Genomic DNA, 23,852 nt, shown 5'->3' with positions numbered 1-23,852 from the left:
CTCCCACCATAGCCATGACACTTTTTATATCTGATACCAAAGTGACCATCACTTTAGAGAAATGGCAAATTGCTCTTCTTTAAAGAGCATGAGCTCTAGTGCTATGAGAGAGGGAGAAAAGCTTACAGTAAATGAATCAATTAGGAGAAAATTTGAGGCTTGATTATGCTCAGGGAGAACCCTAAAACCTTAAACCTTAAAAACACTGAGAATGTTCAGTGCTTTGTTGTGTTTAGTCTTTTAGTCGTGTCCGACTCTTTGTGACCCCAGGGACCAGAGCATGCCGGGAACTACTGTCTTCCACTGCCTCCCGCAGTTTGGTCAAACTCATGTTAGTAGCTTCGAGAACACTGTCCAACCATCTCGTCCTCTGTCATCCCCTTCTCCTTGTGCCCTCCATCTTTCCCAACATCAGGGTCTTTTCCAGGGAGTCTTCTCTTCTCATGAGGTGGCCAAAGTATTGGAGCCTCAGCTTCACGATCTGTCCTTCCAGTGAGCCCTCAGGGCTGGTTTCCTTAAGAATGGAGAGGCTTGATCTTCTTGCAGTCCATGGGACTCTCAAGAGTCTCCTCCAGCACCATAATTCAAAAGCATCAATTATTCGGCGATCAGCCTTCTTTATGGTCCAGCTCTCACTTCCATACATCACGACTGGGAAAACCATAGCTTTACTATACGTACCTTTGTTGGCAAGGTGATGTCTCTATTTTTTAAGATGCTGTCTAGGTTTGTCATTGCTTTTCTCCGAAAAAGCAGGCATCTTTTAATTTCGTGGCTGGTGTCACCATCTGCAGTGATCATGGAGCCCAAGAAAGTAAAATCTCTCACTGCCTCCATTTCTTCCCCTTCTATTTCCCAGGAGGTGATGGGACCAGTGGCCATGATCTTCGTTTTTGTTGTTGTTGAGCTTCAGACCATATTTTGCGCTTAAGAAGGAAAAAAGGGTGGGATGGGGATTGCAGCATCCTGGACAGGAGAACTGAACACAGAAACATTTTCCTTCAGGTCCCGTTTTTGTTCCTAAATCGGGGGTGAGGAACATCAGACTTGGGGGTGAATGTGGCCCCCAAGGCGTCTGGCCAAAACCCTTCCTGGCTAGGCTTTGCAGCACAAGTGTTTTCGCTTGACTAGAATGTGTCCTTGGACCACGGTGAGACTTCCCGCTTGCCTCTCTGTGGGGTGTAGAAAGAGGTGCGTGAACAAATGTTGAAACTATTCCACTGTACAAAGGTAACATTTATGTTTGTTCCCCCACCCATTTTGGCCTCTGGCTCTGCCCGCCATTAGCATGTGGGCCTTGAGGGGGCTGCCTAGAAGGGAATGTGGTCACTGGGCTGAAAATGTTTCCTCACTCCTGTTGTAATGAGTCTCTCGTAAATTTTATTTCTGAATTATTAATGGTGGTTCAGAGAATTCGTTTTTGCTAATTTGGTCCTTGAGACATGATACCAGCAAATGTTATGTTGCTCTGAAGGTCTCATGAGTGAAAAAGATGCATTATTGTGGCACAGCTGTGGACAGATAATCCACAACGGGATGAAGAAAGTGTATACTGTGGTTAATTCTCTGACTTCATTCAGCTTATCCAAACTTGAAAAAGTTCTTTGTCTTAGGGAAAGTGAGAATTCAAACACCAGACTTTCAATAATACTTGCATTGAAATTTCTTCCATTCTAGATGACAGGTGCCACAGATTCCATAGCTGATGCTGTCAGGTTTGTCCAGTATATCAGAAAGGGGCAGCATTTCACTGAGAAGAGAAATGATCTGTGATCTTGGGTCCTCTTCATAAAAAAGAAGCGGATCCCATCAAAATTGTTATTTGTATCAGGCAAGTGTAGATTTTGTGGTTGGTGGTTTGTGTATTTCTGAAAAGGGAAGTGAAACATGTGACCAAAATTGCAAAAGCATTAGTAAAAGGATTATGGTCTTCTGTGCTGCCTTCAAGCTCGATTACGTTATTCAGAACTTAGCTTGAGTGCTGTGTTCACCTTAAGAAAGATATTGGCAAATTGGGGTGTGTCCATAAGAGAGTGACAAGGAAGTTCTTGTGAATTTTCTTGTGAGAGGAGGGAGTTTGGCATGTTTAAGCCTGAAGAGCAAATGAGTGAAAGGTGATACACTAGCCAACTTCAAATATTTGAAAAGTTGCCACATAGATGTGGGCGGGGAGGGGGTGTTTCCTGTTTCTCCAGAGGTAGGACCAGAGCCAATGGTTCGAATTACAAGAAATATGAAAAATGTTTCAAACTGTTTGAGAGTGGAGCAGCAGAGTGCTTTAGAAGACAGTGGACTTCCATTCATTAGTGGTTTTACATAGGGGGTGGCTAGACACCTAACAGGGATTCTGCAGCAGTGCATTTCCTGCCTTGGCAGATGACCATTGAGGTTCCTGGTCATGCTGGCTGGAGCCAATGGGAATCGTAGGCCAAAATATCTGGTAGGCATCAGGATGGGAAAAGCAAAGGCTGCCTTTGAGCAATGAAGCTTTATTGAAGTATCTTGAGTTGGGCAATATTGTTTTTGCATGCAAATACAGTTTTAAACCTGTGTGTATAAGACTGATAAGCTGAAAATCAACCCTTATATTTTGAGGGCCAAACTGCTAACCTGGTGCATTCAGATGAGATATTCTAGACCAGCTTAAAAGGCAGCCCTTCATCAACCCATCAACCCAAGAAGTTATTACCAATATATGCAACGACAGTAATAAGACTCTTATACAATCATCAGTCTAGTAACATGGTGGCTTGGGAGTGTATAATAGAAAATTGGCTCCCAACAGCTGCAGCGTGCATCTGAAGGACTGTTTGTGTGCATTTGTTTGTGTAATCTTTCTGTACACAAAAGATGCAGAATATGTTGAACTGCAACTTCCATTTTTCCTGACCATTGACTATGGTGGCCAGGGCTGATGAGAGGTGAAGTCCAACAACATCTGGAGGACCATAGGTTCTCCATCTCTCCTCTTATACCTTTGAAGATAAGGACAGCACAGAGCTGTAGGTCCTGCAGAAAAGAGCCATGCTTCCATACCATTGACATTGACTCTACTGCCTTGTTGAGTGAGAAAAGTATCAGGTCAAAGAGTGCCAGTCTTTGGGCTGCATATTGCTTTCATTATGTCCAGTTGGTGGATGGAGAAATGTTTCGCTTGAAGCTCTCAGTGTTTCATTCAACCAAGCATTAAGGAGGCGCTCAACAACTTTTTCCATAACAGTTTATTACATCTTTAAATAATTTGTATTGGATGTACAGGGTAGTTTGTCTGAGATTTCCTTCAGCAACTAGCTGGCTGGGGATTCCAGGTTTCAGTCATCTGTCTTCCATTAAGTATTTTAATATTGTGGGAAATTAACTTTTAAATCAATAGTCAGAATGAAAAAGAAGAATAATCCCTGTAGCCAGAGCAGAAGATGTCAGTATCTAATTTGTCATCTTCTTCTTCAACCTCCTCCATTTGGTTTTGATTTAGCTCTAGACCACAGAAACCAAAGTCAGCATCCTTACACAGGAGCTGTTTCAAATTATGCACAGCAAGTTTTTAAGCACATTAGCAACAAGAACAAGCTGTCCTTATACTAACTGGCCCTGCTTTGTTCTTGATTGTGGAAAATCTCACTTTAACTGCCATCTAATTTGCTGCAGATTGCTACCGCACCAGCAGCTGCCTTGGCATACGATGAAACATAATCAGAAACACAACTTTCCCCACTTATTATTAATGGTTCCAAGTGCAACAACAATAGCTGCAGAGGTTTGGGGTAAATGATCTTACCAACGTTCTCAGGAGCCCAGCTTATTTTGCCCAATACAGTCCTTTAATATATGAAAAAAAACGCCCTATTGGGATTTTTTAAGAATCATAAATAAGCACTTATATCAGGTGTTTTGACCCCAATCCAAGCACCAACACTGAAGAGGATGGCATCACTTTTCTAGCCCTGGTCAGTGACCACAAAACACACTTGGATCAAATTGCTCCCAGGGCTCAAAGAGAAACTGATTTAGGCCCAACTATAAACGAATGGCAATCTAAACTACTTGATTATTTTGAATTGGCAAAAATGACACAGAAAATAAGAAATCAAAAAGACACAAAGTTTAATAAAGATTGGAATAAATTTATGGCATACATGGAAACAGAAGTTAAGAAAAAACAAAAAACTTAAAATCACAGTAGGCATGATATAACACTTGTGATGTAAAAAAATTGTTTTTAGGAAAAGAAACTGCAGGTAGGAAATTTCTATAACACATTCCGAAACCGAGATGAAGGGAAGTCAGTAAGTGTTGTGTGTTATGTAGTTAATGTAATCAATTTGTTGTTACCTTTTGTCAGGAGTATATATATATATTTTAATTTGTCTTTATTTAGTTATGTTTTGTTTTTCTTCTTTCTTTGATGTGAATGTGTTGTGTTACAAAATGAATTAAAACCAATAAAAAAATTTTTAAAAAGCAAAAAAAAAAAAAAAAAGAGAGAGAGAGAGAAACTGATTTAGGCATGAACAAATAGCTTACAGTATAAGAAGAACTTGCCTTGCCCAATGGGGCCCAGGAGTTGCCTACTCAGAACTCAAAATAGATGTGCAAGGCCTGCAAGGAGCTGTCTTACTACAAGAATACAGAAGTAGAGCAACATTTGAGAGGAAAGTAGCTCAGTGCAAATGTGGGAGTGAGTTATCCATGTTGTGTAGCATGCATATCCTGCTCAACATAGCTCAGTCGGTAAAGCATGAGACTTTCAGGGTGGGGAGTTCAAGCCCCACATTGGATAAAAGGTTCCTGCGTGGCAGAGGGTTGGACTAGATGACGCTCATGGTCCCTTCCAAGTCTATGATTCTATGAAACACTTTGCAAACAATTAATGAGAAAACAGTTGCTTATGTGGGAAGAGGAAGCAAAGAGGCAGGAGAAGGTGGGGTAAGGAGGAGCAATGTAGAAAGAAGACCAGGGTATGGAGAACATGAGTGTCGCAGCACATAGGAGGCACAGCACAACATTTTGTTGTAGGTCCAATTTCTAAAATACAAGTAGCTCGCGTCTTATGTACATGTAACTTGTGTACATTCAGCTTTACGTGCTTGGCAAAAAAGTTTTTTAAAACATTAAATAGGGAGCAGAAAGGAGGTAGGCATCCAGGAAAAAATACTCTGGTAATCTCACCCACCATTGAACCCAGTGTGTTTTGACTATACACAATCATGGCTTTAGGCGTTATACCCGGAAAATAACCCATGTAAGCTGAGAGTTACCTGTATACAGGTGCCATCCACTGCCCTTCTTCCATGAGGGTTTATGCTTGCACAAAGGAACTTTTTCCCTCCCCAGATATGCTCCAAAGGGTTGGGAGAAACCCCAGAACAGATTTAGAGGGGGGAGGGAGAAGAGGAGAGATGGGGAAAGTTCCATTGTGCTAGTAGAAATGAGTGACAAAATGAGTGATTTAGTCCTACATTTGATACAAGCCATTAGTACATTATATTAAACCAAAAACTACTTCTTTTCTTATTTTTAAAGCACTAGAACTTAGTATGAAACATATTAACTGCTACTTATATACTTGTTCTAAACTATTGGAATAATTGGCAGCTTCAGTGGTGGGATAATGGATGAGGGAAATTTGGTGACTACTGTAGAGGAAGAAATTTACACTAAACAAAAAAAGATTTAGGTCTTCTCAAACAGTTGAGGGTTTGTCATTTTTGGAACAATGACATTGCTTAGTTCTATTTTGGTAGGAAGTAACTGCAAGACAATGTAAGACAGGAAGTTCTGGCTGTTGTTTAAGTATTACTGTATGGCAATTGTTCGTTTCTGCGTTCTATGTAATTGTTGATACAATCTGAAGCAGAAACAGCAGTGCTGGGATTTCTATATTATTATCTTGCCAATATTACATGCATATCCACAAACTTGTTTTCTGCAAAAAAAAAGTTCTTTCCAAGACTTTGTAATAAGTGTCCAGCTTAAACTATCACCTTGAGTTTTACTCCTCGGTTCTGCATTGGCTTCTATTGTACTGGAAAGGAAACAGCAACATTGTTCTCCTCTGTGGAGCCTGGGAAAGATCTTTCAGGGCAAGCTGTACGGAGAAAGTTGTTTATGCAGGTGGCATGACGTTGGTCACGATCTGTTTTGCCATAAAGCTACTCCAAAAAGAACTCTGTCCAAATGTAAAATTAAGGCTACAGTTCTGACTTTACTTAATTGGGATTTAAATGTTGCTGAAATTAATACAAGTTGCTTCCAACTAAATATGGTTAGGATCAGGCAGTACATTTCTTTAGAAGGAAAGAGGCCCACTTGCATATTCTAACACAACTAAATTTACTGCAGCTGCACTCAGTTTGAAATTGAAACAGAATATAGCCACATACATACTCTCAAAACCTTGTTTGTAAATAAAATATACAGGTTGTATGAAGACATTTTCTTACAAAAGCACATTTCCCATGGTTTGCAAGAAATGAGGGTTTTATGACTGTTGATATATATTCAGTCATCACAATCACTGCACAGAATTCAGCTCACTAAGTGCATTGGCCTCAGTGGTTTTAGTTATACCTACAGTAACTCCATCTAGATTATAATCAATGGCAGAGATCCAAAGAGTTGCTTGAGGTCAGCTAGGACATGCCCAGTAGAATTATGGATACCCCAATCCCCTTTGAATGGCAACTCTTGAAAGTTTCAAAAGCAGTTTGCTTTATGTCATAGAGCTTGTTCAAGAAACCATAAGGGCATGCAGAAATTGTTTTGTGAATCTTTGGATTTTGGCCAATACCTTATAATACGCAATTGTGTATGAAATTGCCTGTTACCCAACCAAAATCTGAGCAAGGTATTTAAAACCATTTTAGAAACCATTTTGTATGTTGGTATGCTTTCTGACAAGCACTAAGATGGAATTGTATATTATTTTGTGGAAGCCCGTAATGTAACTTGCAATCCCACTTTGGTTTTGGAATAATAATTTGTGGCTCTTTCAGCATACTTCTCCAACAGACAAGGGAAACCACATATGATTCTTGGAACTTCATGTATTTTTCTCTTGATCCTCCCAACAGTTCCCAGAATAGCTCTATATACCAGGGAGGGCAAATGCTAGCTTTGGTGGGATGAGACTATTTTCAGCAGAAGATTCACACACACCTGCAACTGAGGAGGCCACTTCATGCATCTGATAAAGTGGACTGGAGCCCACAAAAGCTTAGTGCCATAATCAATTTGGTGCAGTACCACAAAACTCTTTGCCTTTGCAGCAAGAGACTACCTTCCTCTGGAAAATGTCTTTATCTTCTGCTTCCATTCCCAATGCTGTCATCCAAATAAGCAAGGGATAATTACAGTCTTGACTCAAAACAGATCCCATATGAGCAAAATAAACCCCTTGTGCAGATGCATACTGGATCCCCCCCTACCAAATTATATACAAGGAGTACCATATCAGCACCAATTTGTAGTTTCATGTCAATGCAACATCCTGCTATGAAAAGCTTGCTAGACAATTAGGAACATTATAGGAAGATAACTTATGCCAGGGGTTCCCAAACTCCCATCCACCATGGACCACTTGAAAATTGTCAAGAGTCTGGGAGGGCCAAGACTTAATGATTTTTCTGCCTGTTGTAGCAATTGTAATGGGTTGTGCTAAATGCTGTATGGTTTTTAATTATATATTTAGTGCTTCTTTTATTTTTTAATATTGCATTTTTTTTGCTCTACAATTTGAATTCCATAAAATACAATATTGAACACAATCAGGAATAAATACCATACAAGAAATAAAAGAAGCAATAAAAATTAAAAGAAGCGCTGAAAAAATCAACATGAACATTTAATATGCTGAGCCCACTGTTGACAGCCACTGTTCTTAACTGGCAAACCATGAAACCCACAGTTTTGGAACCCTGGCCTTATACCAAGTCAGACCAAAGATCCACCTAGCTGGTTCATGCCTGCACTGATGGGCAGTAAATCTCTGCGGTTTCAGGAGAGAGGTTTTCCCCCACCACCCCTGTCTGGAGAAACCAACCTTTAGTGTGTGAGACTTTACCACAAAGCTATGGGTTTTTTCCAAAGGAAATTGATAACTGCTTACCAAACTACCGGTAATTTTACACTAGGGATTATAGGCAATAATCCTCATAAACTTCATTAGTGGTCTGTAGCTGATCATTATGTGCAGAGGTAAGAGAGGGGAAGAGATCAGGGTCCTCTTCCCTCCTGAAGACTAATCCTCTTCAACAAGATTCTCAGGGTGCACTTATTATATATTATATTAAACTCATCTACTCAATACTTCGTTGTTGTCTTCAGGGTTACACAATTGAAATGAAACTCTTACAATTTCTATTTTTAAGTCTTCAGCTCTAGTCAGCACAGCCATTCTGGTTTGGTCTTATGGGAGTTGTAGTTCAAAACATCTGGAGAGCACCAGATTACAAAACTCTCATCTTGCTTTATTGTCCAAGGGAGCCGGCATACAGCTTCCAGGTCATGTGGCCAGCATGACTAAGCCGCTTCTGGCGAACCATAGCAGCACACGGAAACGCTGTTTACCTTCCCGCCGGAGTGGTACCTATTTATCTACTTGCACTTTGACGTGCTTTGGAACTGCTAGGTTGGCAGGAGCAGGGACCGAGCAACAGGAGCTCACCCCGTCGCAGGGATTCGAACCGCCGACCTTCTGATCAGCAAGTCCTAGACTCTGTGGTTTAACCCACAGTGCCACCTGCGTCCCTGCTCTATAATGTACTCCCATGGAAATATATGTTGCTGAAAGAGTTGGCTTAGCCATTGACTGACAAACAGGCAATTAACTGAGAGGTCCACACAAACCCTATTGTGTATATCCCAAAGTACCACCACCCCACTGTAATTGTGTCAGTTCTGTGAAGTGCTCTTATGTGTATGACCCCCCCCCCAGAAGGGCCCCATATGCATGTATCTATTTGCATTTAGAGCCACTTCACATGCCCAATGAACCCAAATCCAGCAGAAATCATTGACAATATGTATTTATTAGTGTGCCACAATACCTCAAGGACTGCATCTCCCCAAATAAACCAAACCATAGGCTGTGATCTGAGGCCCTTCTTCATGGGCCTCCTCCACGTGAGGTCTGGAGGGTGTCAAAAACGAGAACAGGCCTTTTCTGCAGTGGCTCCCTGTCTGGGGAATTCTCTCCCCAGGGAGGGTTCCCTGGTGCCTTCATTATGCATCTTTAGGAGCCAGGCAAAAATGTTCTTCCTCAACCAGGCCTTTGGCTGATTAATATTCTATGGTCTTTTAAAAATGTTTATGGAAGAGAGGATTTTTGTTTTCCCCAGGTTTAACTATTTATTTTGTGCTTTATTCCTGTATTTTTATCTTGTGAACTGCCCTGAGATATTTGGATGAATGGAAGTAGATAAATTATTATTATTACTAGCACACTGTGATGGCCTGGGATTCAGACACGGATTCTGAACCCGAGGGATCCCAGCCTGCACAGGATTCCCCACCTCCAGAACCAGATGAGCCGGGGCTGGGGCATGAGCCTGAAGGGTCCTCACCTGTGCTGGATCCTCAGGTGCAAGCATCAGCTGAGTCTGCTCTTGCTCCTGAGATGATGGAGAACCCATTGCCTGCAGGTGCTCCACTCTCAGCCCCGTCAGAGGAAGCTGAGGTTGCCTCTGGGTCCGGTAACCCTCCAGCCTCTCCTGAGCTACAGAGGCTCAGGGCAGAGAGGCGGAGGGAACTAAGTTTCCGCAGGAGCAGTGCTCGCCTCCAGGCCAGGAGAAGCGAGTTACCAGAGGATCGGGGCCTCCCTATGCCAGATAAAAGCCGGCCAGCCCCAGTCCCAAGTTGCAGGAGCAACATTGTTGGTTGCTAGTTCCTGCCTGAACCCTGTCCTGCTTACCTGAGCTCCTGACCTGCCCTGGCTCCCTGCTTGCATGCCTGTCCCTGACTTCACCTGACTCCCTGCCCTGCACTCAGCTTCAGCTACTATGGACTGCCTCCACGTTGCACCTTTGACCACGGACCAGACTTGGACCTTGCCTCTTGAGTAACCCACTGGACCAGCACGCACACTGAGGATCATGAAACCAGGAGAGACTTCTCAATCCAGTACCTGCTTTGCCCAAGTGCTAAGGATTTGTGTGCATGATTATTTCCACCTGCCCATATATACTAGGAGAAAAGGAACAAATCTTAAGTTCTACCTTTACTGCATGCATTCCAGCATTGGCTGCCGCTGCCTGTGGATAAGTTCAGCAAACCATCTACAGTCCAGGCAAGCAAAGACGAATGCAATGTAACCCACAGCAACCCCACACTGGAGAAATGTGGAAGCACCTCTGAACAAACAGGAATATCAATTTATATAAGTGACAATGAGTGAGTGTGTAGAGCAGGCATGGCCAAACTTGGCCCTCCAGCTGTTTTGGGAATACAACTCCCATCATCCTTAGCTAACAGGACCAGTGGTCAGGGATGATGGGAATTGTAGTCCCAAAACAGCTGGAGGGCCATGTTTGGCCAGGCCTGGTGTAGAGCATGACACTAGTTGCACGCAACCACATATTGTGTTTGATCATTTCTGGATCCAGGCTATTGTCTTCCAGGGTTATTTAAACAATATGAGGATTAATGTATTCAACATTACAGTGTTGCACGTGCAGGCCTACTCAAAAGTAAGTCCCATTAACTTCAAACCGCCAGGTCAGTTTGACTAGCTTTACAGCCTTAATGCTTAAATATAAAGCTAGCAGTATCTCTAAGAGTGCTACTCTCTCACTGATGGTTTCACTCTTGTAAGATTTTTCTGTAGGTATATGAGGAAATGCCCCCCCCTTTTTTTGCCAGAGCTTTTAGTACAAATAAAGGTGCGATGGTCTATTCAGCTTGGGAAATGAAATTTCTCAGCATCAGTTGATGGGGCCCAAAGGTAAAATAGAAAGAAAGCTGTGTTTTATAGTTGTTCACGATAAACAACATAAATTATTATGATTAAAATGATAATTGCGGCATTACTGTGGGGAGTAGGGGAAGCTTTAGAAGTCAGCTTGGGAAAAAACATGATGAATAAATATGCAGCCATTCCAAGAAAACAGTATTTGTATAAATGTAGCATCAGGGTACAAATAATATGTACTGCAGGGGAGAACTTTGTTTTAATTTTCTATTTTGAACAAGTGGCACACTCAATAAACCAGTCAGCAAATTTGCTTTGCTGCTGTCGTTGTCAGGATACTGTAACAAGCAGATGGAGAGTTTAATGTAATTTGGTTAACTAATTTTAGCAGGTTTGGCTTTGAGCATTAACTTATTTTTACATTCTGTTTCTGCTATATTTGCAGGAGGTTGGCGTACATGAATAAAAATGAGAAGCTCTGCACACACTATAGCTGGTTTGATAATGCTGTTGGTGGTACACCATATAAGTCCAGTTGGAAAATTACCTTTCTGTTCCACAAAGAAACTTCTGCCTTGATTTCTGTTTGTGCAAGACTCAGAGGTTACAGCAAGACATCTTTGGTGCTGAAAAGGTTCAAAATAATTTGAGGTATGTACATGCTCTTCGGTGCGCACACAGTTGTATCCAAATTACATCATTTCCATTAATTTCCAGAAGTGAAATGAACGGAAATGAACTAATTTCAGTGCATCTACTCTGGGTATTAAACTAAGTTTAATACAAACCACAGACCTTCCATGGGCTAAAAAGCAAAATGGTTTGGGGGCAGGTTATTTGAAGGACTGCTTGCAGCAATATGAACCTGCCTGCGCCTTAAGGTCAGCCTCACTCAGAGGCCCTGTACACAGCCCACAATGAAGAGCAATGATATTGTCAGGCACTAGAGGCAGGGTCTTCTTGTTGGTGGCCTCATATTTGTGGAAACTCTCCTAATGTATGTAAATATTTGGCTCCATCATTAACGGCTTGAAAGTTAATTATTTTTATCTGTGTTTAGCTGTGCTGTCAAGCTGAGACTCATTACTGAGTATTCAACTTGCTGCTGGTTTAAATGGGTTTCTGCATCAATCTTTCACTCTGGTTTTATATTGGTTCCTTTTTGCTTAATTGTTTTACATTGCTTTTTATATTTATTTTTTTAGTTGTGTTATTTTATTCCTCTAATTTGTAGGCCATGCTTCATCACGTCAACATCAGGTCTCTGTGTCCCAGTGGAATCCTGTTTGCGCCGAGGTTCCCAGTTGTGCAAAGTGCTCCTAAGCATATCCACCTGTACTGGTTCGGGGCCCTTTTACACTAATACTAAATGTGTGCAAGCTGGAGCATAGCTAATGGTCATGTGTATATCAGGCATGCGCAGTCCCCTTCCCCGTTAGTGAGCTGTTCTAGATCGTCACAATGCCAGGCTAATTAGTAGGATAGTACTGTTTGGGATTTAGATACTGGGTGGCCAGTGTCACAAATAGAGAATTTGCAACACCGGAAGGGAGGACAAAGGTGGTCATCGATTTATATAACATTTGCATATGGCGATTTTAGATTTGTGCTGCAAATCTTGAAATGATTACTATCAAAAGACAATAATCCCACCATATTGGGAAGACACCTGATGTGCCTGCTCAAGTTTGCTGAAGAGTGGCTGGTAACCATTGATGGGAGATAAACATTTTTAGGAAATAAAATATCACACCACAACTAACTGATGTTGTTTGAATATAAGTAATTCTTTTAATTGCTTCTATATATGCAGCGATTTTCAATTGTTTTTATATATGCAATTGTTTTACTTTTTATTGTATTGTGAAATTGCTTTGGGATGCTCCATGGGAAGTGATTCATAAAATGAAATGAATAATAATATAATATGAAGAAGATACTAGCAGTGAAAACTTTGCAATTTCTTCATCCTGCCCCCACCCTGAACAAGGAATTACACGTAGCAATGAGTAACAATGGACCATTGGGTCACGGTTCTGGAGGAGCGGTGGTAAACAGCTTTTGCATGCTATGCCACCACTTTGTTAATGTACCATACATTTTGCCCCAGAAAGGCTGGCTAATTATTTTAAAGGACGATACTAGAAGTCAAGGTCTAATAGATATGGCAATTGAACTCTGCCAGACTTGCAAGATGCATTATTGATTATGTATGCACCCAGGATCTTCCAGCCTGCACATCAGTGAGCGTTTGTACTAAGTAACCTCACAACAGCTTCACATCTCTGCCGAATCCATTTAAAGCAGAAGCCGCTTATTCCAGCAATTAAAAATTTAGGTCATAGGGTTACCAAGATGAAAGGTATTTATTTAGTGCAGTGCTTTAAGACCTCTATTAAATATGGCATTCTCACAGTGACCCCTAGATTTAATTCATTAGCTAAGATAAGATCAGGACATTTTTATCGGACAATGTTTTCCCCACACATCAGTGTGCTAGATATTATGAACAAAAAAAAAATGGAATAGCAAAAGAAATAAAGTGCTATTAGCAGCTTTCGAGCTGGGAAAAATGCCAGATTAGAGGGCACTAATGTCAATGGTTTATAAAAGAAAGAGGCCTCTACATTCATGTAAGCTATCTGTAACTTAATTTTATTAGAAATTCTTCTACTCAGGCTAAAGGATTCTCTGGCTAGGGAAGTGGTGGCACTAAAAAGAATCTCTGTAGCCATTAAATATCAGCAAGCTCTACCACTGCACTGGTGTTGATCCATCACATTTTGAAACTGTTCCAAGAAATGTCACTTTTTTTAGGAAGGAAGGTATTTCTAAGAAGGAGGTACCTCTGCCAGTGAGTGAATGATTCTGCTGAAAATGCTTTTCCTGGAAGATGCCACTCCTCTTCCCAAACTGCTTAGATTACTAATCACTTTGACTTCCTTAGCTGCACTTTTTCCATTGCACCTCCCTATTATTGCCATTTATCCTAGACCACAATGCATTTAACTATAGACAATTCACCTATGGTTTGATTCTGTGAGCTACAGTAACCTGTACAGCAGAAAATGTTTCCTTGGGTTCTGTTTCTTGGCCAAGATTTGCTCCTTAGCCAAGACATTCTGGGACAAGCTGATGATACTAGTATGATCAACATTAGCATTATTTTATGGTACTGCAGCCTCTTTCTTGCTCATCAGTAAGGATAAGAGAATCTGCCCATTTTGGTTTCTCTCTGTTTCTCATTTTTCCAATCAAAGTCAGTTCTCCACATTTCCACATCAGTTTGCAATTTTTTAAAAAGTCCTCATGAAAATTCATCAGCATATTAATGTGAGTTTCTTATGTTTTGTATGTTATTTGGTATAATTGTGCATTTTTGCAAAGGAATTTCCCCTAATATAATGCATTTTTGTATGTTGTTTTCATTAATTTATGCATTTTTATGCCAACTTTACCCCAGTATATGCATTTTTGTAGACGAAATGCTGGAAAAGTGCACTGAAAAATTTGGAGAAGTGCAAATTTTAAAGGATTACTGTTTTACTTCTCGTATTGTTTGGGGAAATGTGAATTAGGTAGACTGTTCTTTAAAGGCAAACTGAACCCAATTTCTCCCTAACTGCTACCCATGAGTCACATGGTGTAGGTCCCAACATGTATTAATGTTACTAGTTCTAGCCCTTTAGCACTTGATTTTTTTGGTCTCATTTTACTTATTTTATTGTCCTTGCGCTGTTGTGATTTTCATGTGAACCAGCCATGTGCTATAATAACTATGGCATATTGTTATGAGTGGGAGTGAGTCTGTGGGAATGAAGTTTGCTCCTCCATTTTATTGTCAACCCCTGGATAGCCACCTAGCAGGAGGGTTCTTTCCCTGAAACCTTCATTTTTCAAAATGGAGCTGGAGGGATATCGGTGATTTCTTCCTTCCTTGTTTGGGCATGTGTGTCCCCTTTTGTCAGGGAACTGCCATCGCAGTCAGGAGTGGTGGAAGGGTTTCCGAGCGATGCCGGAGAAGGTCCCAGCAGGAAAAGAGAGGACTCAGTGACCGGGGAAGGAAATCAGCGTTACACCAGGGAGAAAGGCAAGCAGAGGCGGGTTTCGGAGGGATGGCTCCAGGACTCTTCGCCAGAGACCAGCGGGGAGAGCATTGGTCCTCCACTGCCCACACCCACCCTGCGCAGAAGACTTCCGCGCAGGGAGGCTAGGCAGAGACTATCCGTCAAGGAACTTTTATGTTGGAAGAAGTTCAGGAAACGCCCACTGACGGATTCTGCCAGTGACTGAGACAGACGCGGAATCAGGACTGTCCAGCCAGGGAAAGGTTTATCCAGGCAACCTCACCGAGAGTGGCGGCAACTTACGCACGAGCAACCCCCAATTCCCATTACACCTTTAAAATGCATCCTATTCTGCGCAGTTCTGTACGGTCATATATCACACATGGAAAATACTGCCTGCTCTGCAAATTGTGGTGAGTCGCGATTAATGTGCAACAGTCTTTGACCATGCATCATCTATCTGGTGCAGTTGCAAAAAGTGAGTATAAGAACACTGTAACACACCACTCTCTGTCCAACTTCAATCAATACCCTACTATTAAGCACAAGGCAGAGATTTCAATTAGCTTTATTTAATGTGTATTTACTATATAATAGTTATGTGTTCAGCTTTAAGGAAAAAGGGGGCGAAGGCACACTAACTTTATGTGCAAATGACTGCGCAGGTGGGCATATGTTTACCTAAATCAAAGAAAGGAATTGACCTTTCAAACATCCCCCCACCAGCAGCCCAATTTGCAACTAACTACAGGGATGTGTAGCACAGCATTGCAAGATCAAGAAAGATAAGACAACACATATGATTTAAGAACCTCCCACTCTTTAGTGCATTTCCCAATGGCTTGCAGTATGAAACTGCATTATAAACAAGGAGATACAGCAGGCATAGGCAAGCTCAGCCCTCCAGATGTTTTGAGACTTCAACTCCCATCATCCCTGACCACTGGTCCTGTTAGCTAAAGATGATGGGAGTTGTAGTCCCAAAACATCTGGAGGGCTGAGTTTGCCTGTGCCTGAGATACAGTCTTGTAGTTCCCCGGAGCGGCAATTGCATTTGAGGAAAATACCAGCACAGCAATGTCTCACAAATGGAGGCGGCTTTGGTGTGGCTTGCACCATAGTCTATAGCTCATTCTCAGTGGTGTCCATGTTTAAGACATTTTGAATTTTGTTCAGTGAAAGCCAGTGCAGATGATTCTCTCATGCAATCAAATAATGTGTGAGAGGGTCCCATCTCCCACCAACACACCAGGCACTCATGTTCCCCACCACCCATGCAGTCAGTGCACATGAGAAGGGGCTCTATCCACATACGTGATTGGCTCAGGATCCCCCTCTGTGTGGAGGAGCTTTGCACATGTGCATTACTATACATGTAGAGACCCTTCTCATGCACACCAAATAGATGAACTGTGGGAGGGTGTGGCTGCCAGACACATTAGTGATGTGGGCTGTGTTAAGCCATATGGTCCCATAATTTTTCACCTCTTCATGTGTCCTTTATAATAGCAATAATTAAATTATTCTAATGAATTGACTCCTATGTGCGAGACTCTGCAAATCCCCTTTAGGTGAAGGAAATCACCAGATTGGCTTCATTTAGGTATAACACTAAACTATGGCTTTGCAATATGTGAATGAGCCTCAGGCATGTCAACTGGCCTCATTATACCCCAAACCAGACAAACTGCGGTCAGTCTTAATTATGGTTTAGGGATGCAAGCCAACTTTAAACTATGGTTTGTCTTGGCTTATTTTCTTAAACCATAGCGAAGATTAACAACAGTTCCGGCTTGGGTCAAAATAATAACTTGTGGTTAAATTGAAAGCTTCCAGTTGCCTCCTCACAGCTATGCTGGAAAAGAAAGTCCGTTTTTACTGAATTTCAGACTGTGAGACTCAGTGATATTTGATGGAGATCTGCACATACTTACTGTAAGCTGCTGGAGAAGTTCTATGGCTGACATAGCATAGAATGAGCACATAACTATTCATTTCTAGCAAAACCTCAGCTGGTTGTCACTATTTTACTGCAGCATCTGAATCACAAATTTAAATAATTTCAGTATGAACTATATTGGGGCAGGAGTAAATAATATTCTTGTTTATGAATCTGGGCTATCATCCTCTGTAATTTTATTCTGCTTTTCACACCTTGCCTAAGACCCATCTTGAATCTACTGTAATAGCAAGACAGGAATCAGAGCATTGAAACATAGGCACTCCAGCATATTTTAGCAGGCTGGCTGGGGGTAAGAGCAGGAAAAACCAGAAAGGAAAACAGGCTTCAGAAATGACAGGCGTGATGTAATGCTGAAATTATAACGATTTGATGTAGGCTCTGGGCGAATGAATCATGCAGCACGTGTGTGGCAACTGTTGTGGTCGCATTTGCCTAGACTGAGGCTCCGTGTGAAAAGATGACTTTCCCTAAGCAGCAAAGGGAGCTGAATGAATGGAAGCCAAAAAATCAGTTTGCCATTTAAGTTCAGGAAGTAAACTACAGTTTGCATAATGTATTAGCAAGCACTGCGATACATTAGCAAAAATGAAAAGTGAGTGGCTATATACTTCTGGGAGGGGAAGAAATATATTTGTTGCTAAACATGCTGCTTAAATTTCAGGTGCTAGGAGGATTCAGAGAATTCCCTTGTCAGCACTTATTCGTGCCAGTATCACACACTAAATTGTGCTCTGATCTTTCCACTAAGGACGGTTCCCGTCTTCCAAGACTGGGTGCATAAGGGATTTGCACCCCCACCCCCCAATATTATTAAAAAGAATGTTGCATTTTAATATTTGTAGAAAAAACAAAAATCCTTTCCACTTGGCATTTATTTTCTCCCCATTGTCAATAGTGCAGGCTTAGGATGATGCATTAACATTCATTTGAAAATTTCATTATGAACTATGAATTGAAAACCATGAAGTTCAGTGGACAAATCCCAGGCAAGGAGGTGCGAGGCTCAACTCACCACTCTCTCCCACACTCACCACCGAAGACAATTGTCTCAGCTTGCCTCATGAATGAACCAACCGTGATGGGCAGCAAGACCTGAATCACCATTGCAAAATGGCTTTATACCAAGCAGAGACAGTGCTTAAGATGTGGCACGTGTAATTAGAGAAATGGAAAAGATGCACCAGGCATGGTGTGTGTGTGTGTGTGTGTGTGTGTGTGTGTGTGTGTGTGTGTGTGTACACACCCACAGAGAGCTCTCATGCACACAAATGTATAATTTTATCTTAAACAGAGGAACAGATGCAGGCGGGCAGGCAGGCAACATTATGCTGTCAGTTTCTAAGTGATACATATTGAATTAATTTAATAGACAATAGTGTGTCCTAATGTTTGAAGCCAACAAAATTCTTTTCTGTCTCCCAAATGTTTGATAAAAACTTTTTTTGTGGTTAATTTCTAGCTCTTGGCTGCATTTCCTGCTAATTTCAAACATATGTCATATACAAAATATGTTAATTTTCAAAGCTCAAATCTGGCAGGAGGTGATTGTAAAGCTGGCATAGAGAAGGCTGGGACAAACAAAGAGAAGAGCTGAAAGTTGGCAGGATTCATTAACATACTGTATCTTTTTCAACCATTTCCATATACAGGAATGATGATAGGAAGGTAAATGGCCTGTGATAAAATTTCAGTGCTCCAAACGAAAAGCTCCTTGAATTTATGCAGTTACTGCAATTTACTTTTACGCTACAAAAACTTACGAGTAATCAAAAACAGGAGGAGGAAGAAGAAATCCACTGAAATTTCTAACAACCTAATCTTGGCAGTAAACAGAGTTTTCCTTTTTAGTTGGAGAGGAACATAAGCAACCATTTTAATGAGTTTTCCAGAGATTGTGGGCAGTTTCTCACGCCACAAAGATACCCGAGCACAATGTCTATGTGTTTTGCGTTGGGTGTGAAGGGCAAGTGCATGTGTAAATCACCTTTTTAAAAGCATGGAAATGTGAGCCTGTTCCTTTCCTAATTGCCACATATGTAGAATCTTAAAGAGATCTTATACAGTGGTAACTCAGGGTAAGAACTTAATTCTTTCTGAAGGTCCATTTTTAACCTGAAACTGTTCTTAACCTGAGGTACCACTTTAGCTAATGGGGCCTCCTGCTGCTGCCGCACAATTTCTGTTTTCATCCTGAAGCAAAGTTCTTAACTCGAGGTACTATTTCTGGGTTAGGGGAATCTGTAAGCTGAAGTGTCTGTAACCTGAAGCATCTGTAACCCGAGGTACCACTGTAGATGGTGTTACCACCACCCCACACTCAAGGTAGTCCTTGACAAGGCAGCAACATATTTGTAGTGCCAAAATGGCACTCTCTTGAAAAAGTGTGACTAAACACGTTGCCAATTCATGCCTGGGGTGGCTGTGCTTACCTAGGCCTGCTTTTTACCATTGGCGCAACTGAAAGTGAGAAATGTTTAAAGTCTTTTAATAGGGATCTCATTACTAATGTGCACGACACTACCTGAAAACTGCATCTTGTCAACAATTGTTTCATAACTGACATGAAATATGTTGCAGGAACTCTGCTTTGAACCATCTTTCTCCACCTGGAATGCTCCATATATTTTGGACTCCCAGGTCCCCATTATTCCCACCCAGCATTGCCATTGGTCAGGATTGATGTCAGTCACAGTCCAGAAACACCAGGCGGTTGGGAAGGACACCAGACTGGGGAAAGTTGTCCTAAAAGAACTTGGCTGTTATTATGCAAAGGGGCAGTCAGTTGTCATCATTTTGAAACAATGTTCTGTATGTTGACAGGCCAAGTAAAATGTATTCTTGATCTTCTTAGGGAACAACTTTTGAGTATACCAGTCGCTGCTACTTTTACAGAGAAAATATTAAGGTGTCTACTTTGTCTCCCATTATTGTAATAACATCTTCTTTTTAATGTCCCATCCAGTAACATACACACTTGGTTTTATGTCCTTAACATTGTTCACGTCCTTAATTGTCATGTTGCATCAGCACCTTAATCCTATTGGACATGGGAATACCAGTTACCATAGGAACAAATTCATTTTCAGTGAATGAGCAGTGACAAACAACAAGTTTTACTGCCTGCCATTATGGTTTCCTCCAAATACAGATTGGCAAGTTTTCTCCTGATTCATGATTTATACTTTAGCCTTGCCAAGCCAAACAAAATAAGCCAAAATAGCTCAGGGGGATGGATGTTGGATATACTTTGCTGTCCAAGGCACCACAATAGATATTTTTTGGGGAATGGCCCAAATTTGAAAGGGTCTTGGCAAAGGTTCTCGTATTGTACTTTGTGTGAATGGTGCTAGATGAGTTTGAAACAGCCCAACAATTAGGTTTAGTGGGAATTAATCCACAGAATGTGTTGGCAGTCATTGGAAATGTGGACCTAATTCCAATTTCTTTTTTTATGCATATGCAAGGAAAGTGCATTTTAACAGGCTACACTCCTCATTCATCTAAGATGCTACCAATGCCAAATGTATAGTTGCCAGACCACAGTTTCAAATATACAGGATATGGTGAGGGCAAAGCCTCTGATCAAGAGGGCCACACAATTTGTTGAGCATATGCAATTGAGTTTTTGAGTCATTGCTGACCAAAATAAGCCTAACTGTCAGGCTATCTCAGGGGCTTGAGAAAGTAGCCTCCAATGGACAAGAACCAGTGGGGGCTGGTTCAGAAGGGTAAATGGGACACTACGCACCAACCTCAGCCTGCCCTCAGCCAGTCCCCACATGTCTGCCTTCTTAGGTAAAGGTAAAGGGACCCCTGACCATTAGGTCCAGTCGTAGCCGACTCTGGGGTTGTGGCACTCATCTTACTTTATTGGCCGAGGGAGCCAGCGTACATCTGGTCATGTGGCTAGCAGGACTAAGCCGCTTCTGGTGAACCAAAGCAGTGCACAGAAACGCAGTTTACCTTCCCGCCAGAGCGGTACCTATTTATCTACTTGCACTTTGACGTGCGATCAAACTGCTAGGTGGGCAGGAGCAGGGACCAAGCAACGGGAGCTCACCACATCGCAGGGATTCGAACCGCTGACCTTCTGATTGGCAAGTCCTAGGCTCTGTGGTTTAACCCGCAGCACCACCTGCGTCCCTGTCTGCCTTCTTACTTACAACCAATTGGAAGGTGGCTCTGCCTATCATTGGCTCTGGTTCCACCCGCTGTTGGTCTCTCTGCCTTCTGCCCTGCCAGTCTCAGTGGGCACCAGCCACCATGGTCAAGAACCTGCAGCCAGAAAGTAGGAGAAAATGCGTCCTTGCAAAGCCTGGGTCACAGCCAACATGTCTACATGTCTACAACCTCATGAAGCTGTAGTGTTTGGAAACAAAATGCTTTCATTATATTTCACAACATTATGATGTTAAGGAACAGTGGTGTGGAAATGTTAGACTCATGGTAAATCAGTGACTAGTAACTTAGCATCTGCCGGTTGCTTGGATTTTCCTACAAATTCTTGACTCAGGTGACATTGATATGATCCAGCAAGCCATTCTTGGGAATCATTTAACACAGATAATTTATGTCTTATCTGTTAAGAAATCCTGAGCAGGCACTCTTGTTTTGTTCATCTAAATGCATTGATGGACCACAGGACTCCAGGAAAAAAGGAGAGAAATCACAAGATTGATTTCAGAGCTCCCTGTTCTGGAATAAGGGGCAGCTCCTTAAATAAATAGAAAAATGTATTCTAGGCTTGTGCATTTGGAGATATAAGAGCATCAGCTACTGTATGACCTGTTCATTATCCTTCCTTCTTTCTCTTTCTTTCTTTCTTTACATAATGACATTGTACAGCTTTACTGATCAAAGTCTTCATGCAACAACTACAGTAAAGCACTATTGCTGTTTGTTGCTACTGAACCAAACAACTGTTCCATAGTGTGTCTCAAAGTTGTTCCTTCCCAGGCCCAGTTTTCTGTGAGTGCAAAGTTCTGAGTTCTTGTGTCTGCAGTTAAACAGACTAAAAAAGTATAGATTATAGTCATACCTTGGGATGAATATGCTTCAGTTTAAATATTTTTGGGTTGCGCTCCGCAGCGACCCGGAAGAAACGGAGTGCATTACTTCTGGGTTTCGCCGCTTGCGCATGTGCAGACGCTCAAAATGACATCACGCGCATGCATGGAGGTGGTGAAACGCAGCCTGCGCAGATGCGCAGCCACATCTTACATTCACTTCAGGATGCAAATGGGGCTCTGGAACGGATCCCGTTCGCATCCAGAGGTACCAATGTATTCTGTTTTGCCAGGGTATAACTTACCTTGCCAAGTGGGTCAGATGGCTAATAGCTAAATGTTGGATGAAGGCATGCAAACACCTGCAAATGCTCAATCACTATTTGCCCCCACTATCAGGAGGCTAACTGATTAAGATGAGAACAAATAAGATGAGAACAACCGAAATGAGCAGGCAAAATAAAAAGCAAGTGCTTGTGTTTAGCCTCAAGATTTCAAATAACTATGTCTAGAACAATCAGTGCATCTAGTCCTCATCTTGAAATATTTTGATTCTGGGAGGCACCACTGAACAGCTGTCAGATAAGTCCTTGCCTTCATATTGTTTGCATGTCAAGAGAGAGAAAAGAATTGTGGGGATTGTACTGAGCCAAAAGGTTGCAGCAGTTAGTGTGTGTTGTTTGTTGTTTAGTCGTTTAGTTGTGTCCGACTCTTCGTGACCCCATGGACCAGAGCACGCCAGGCACTCCTGTCTTCCACTGCCTCCCGCAGTTTGGTCAAACTCATGCTGGTAGCTTCGAAAACACTGTCCAACCATCTCGTCCTCTGTCATCCCCTTCTCCTTGTGCCCTCCATCTTTCCCAACATCAGGGTCTTTTCCAGGGAGGCCAAAGTATTGGAGCCTCAGCTTCAGGATCTGTCCTTCCAGTGAGCACTCAGGGTTGATTTCCTTAAGAATGGATAAGTTTGATCTTCTTGCAGTCCATGGGACTCTCAAGAGTCTCCTCCAGCACCATAATTCAAAAGCATTAATTCTTCGGCGATCAGCCTTCTTTATGGTTCAGCTCTCACTTCCATACATCACGACTGGGAAAACCATAGCTTTAACTATATGGACCTTTGTCGGCAAGGTGTTGTCTCTGATGCATTTCAGGCTTGAATGGCAATGAGAGAGGGCCCAGCCTTCTTGCATTTTGCTGCTCCCTTAGCTACTATTTTTTAGAAGGTTAAGACCCTTCTAACCCTTCCCCCTTTCAATTTAAGCCAGCATTCACCAACCTGGTATCTTAAAGATGTTGGACCACAACTCCCATCAGCCCCAGCCATCACAAGTGTGCCAGTTGCGACTGATGGGAGTCATAGTCCAGAACATCTGGAGGGCACCTGGTTGATGGCAATTACTGAGTAACTAAGTACTTGGTTGCTTTTCCATTTTCATATAGCTGAGTCTTTGCCATCTCTGCTCTTTCTCACTGTGAATGCCAGCCCCTGAAAGTTCCTCTAACCCTTGACTCTTGTCCTTTAAAGGAAACATATGTGACGAGTCTTTGGCCTGCAATGGCAGTAGATGGCCTTAAATGTCTGGTGTTTGCAAACCAAGGCGGCTCTGTTTCCTTTTTTGCTACATGGCACTTGGTGGGAGCTTATCTACAGTTGAGAATTCATGGCCAGCAGGACTTTCCTTGGGTCTCATAGATCAGAAGAAGAGCACAGGTTTTGCATCTATGATTCTGTAATATCGTTTTTTATTAATAGAGCAGTTGTATCCAGGAGCTGGTTGGGTGTAAGATTGCTACTAAGCTTGACTGCAGTGGAGAAACATAATGGTAGCCTCAGAAGCAACTCACTGGTGGAGTGGAGTCACTATGCTTGCATCCTGGAAGGTGGGTCACTGCTGCGTACCTAGAAGA

The 23,852-nt window shown here is 42.0% G+C and overlaps 1 long non-coding RNA gene across 1 annotated transcript; it reads left to right on the top strand.

Annotated features, from left to right (window-relative positions):
• Positions 1-3,052: 3,052 nt before the first annotated feature.
• On the top strand, positions 3,053-14,017 carry LOC310688567. The gene is made up of 3 exons (XR_014517041.1): positions 3,053-3,081; positions 11,352-11,557; positions 13,724-14,017. It is a non-coding gene; the product is annotated as an uncharacterized lncRNA (long non-coding RNA).
• Positions 14,018-23,852: the final 9,835 nt, after the last annotated feature.

This window comes from Podarcis liolepis (genome assembly GCF_965112155.1).
Source record: "Podarcis liolepis genome assembly, chromosome: 11".
NCBI classification, from domain to species: domain Eukaryota; kingdom Metazoa; phylum Chordata; class Lepidosauria; order Squamata; family Lacertidae; genus Podarcis; species Podarcis liolepis.
Note: the sequence above shows the minus strand (reverse complement) of the source record. Positions and strands in the feature narration are given on the sequence as shown.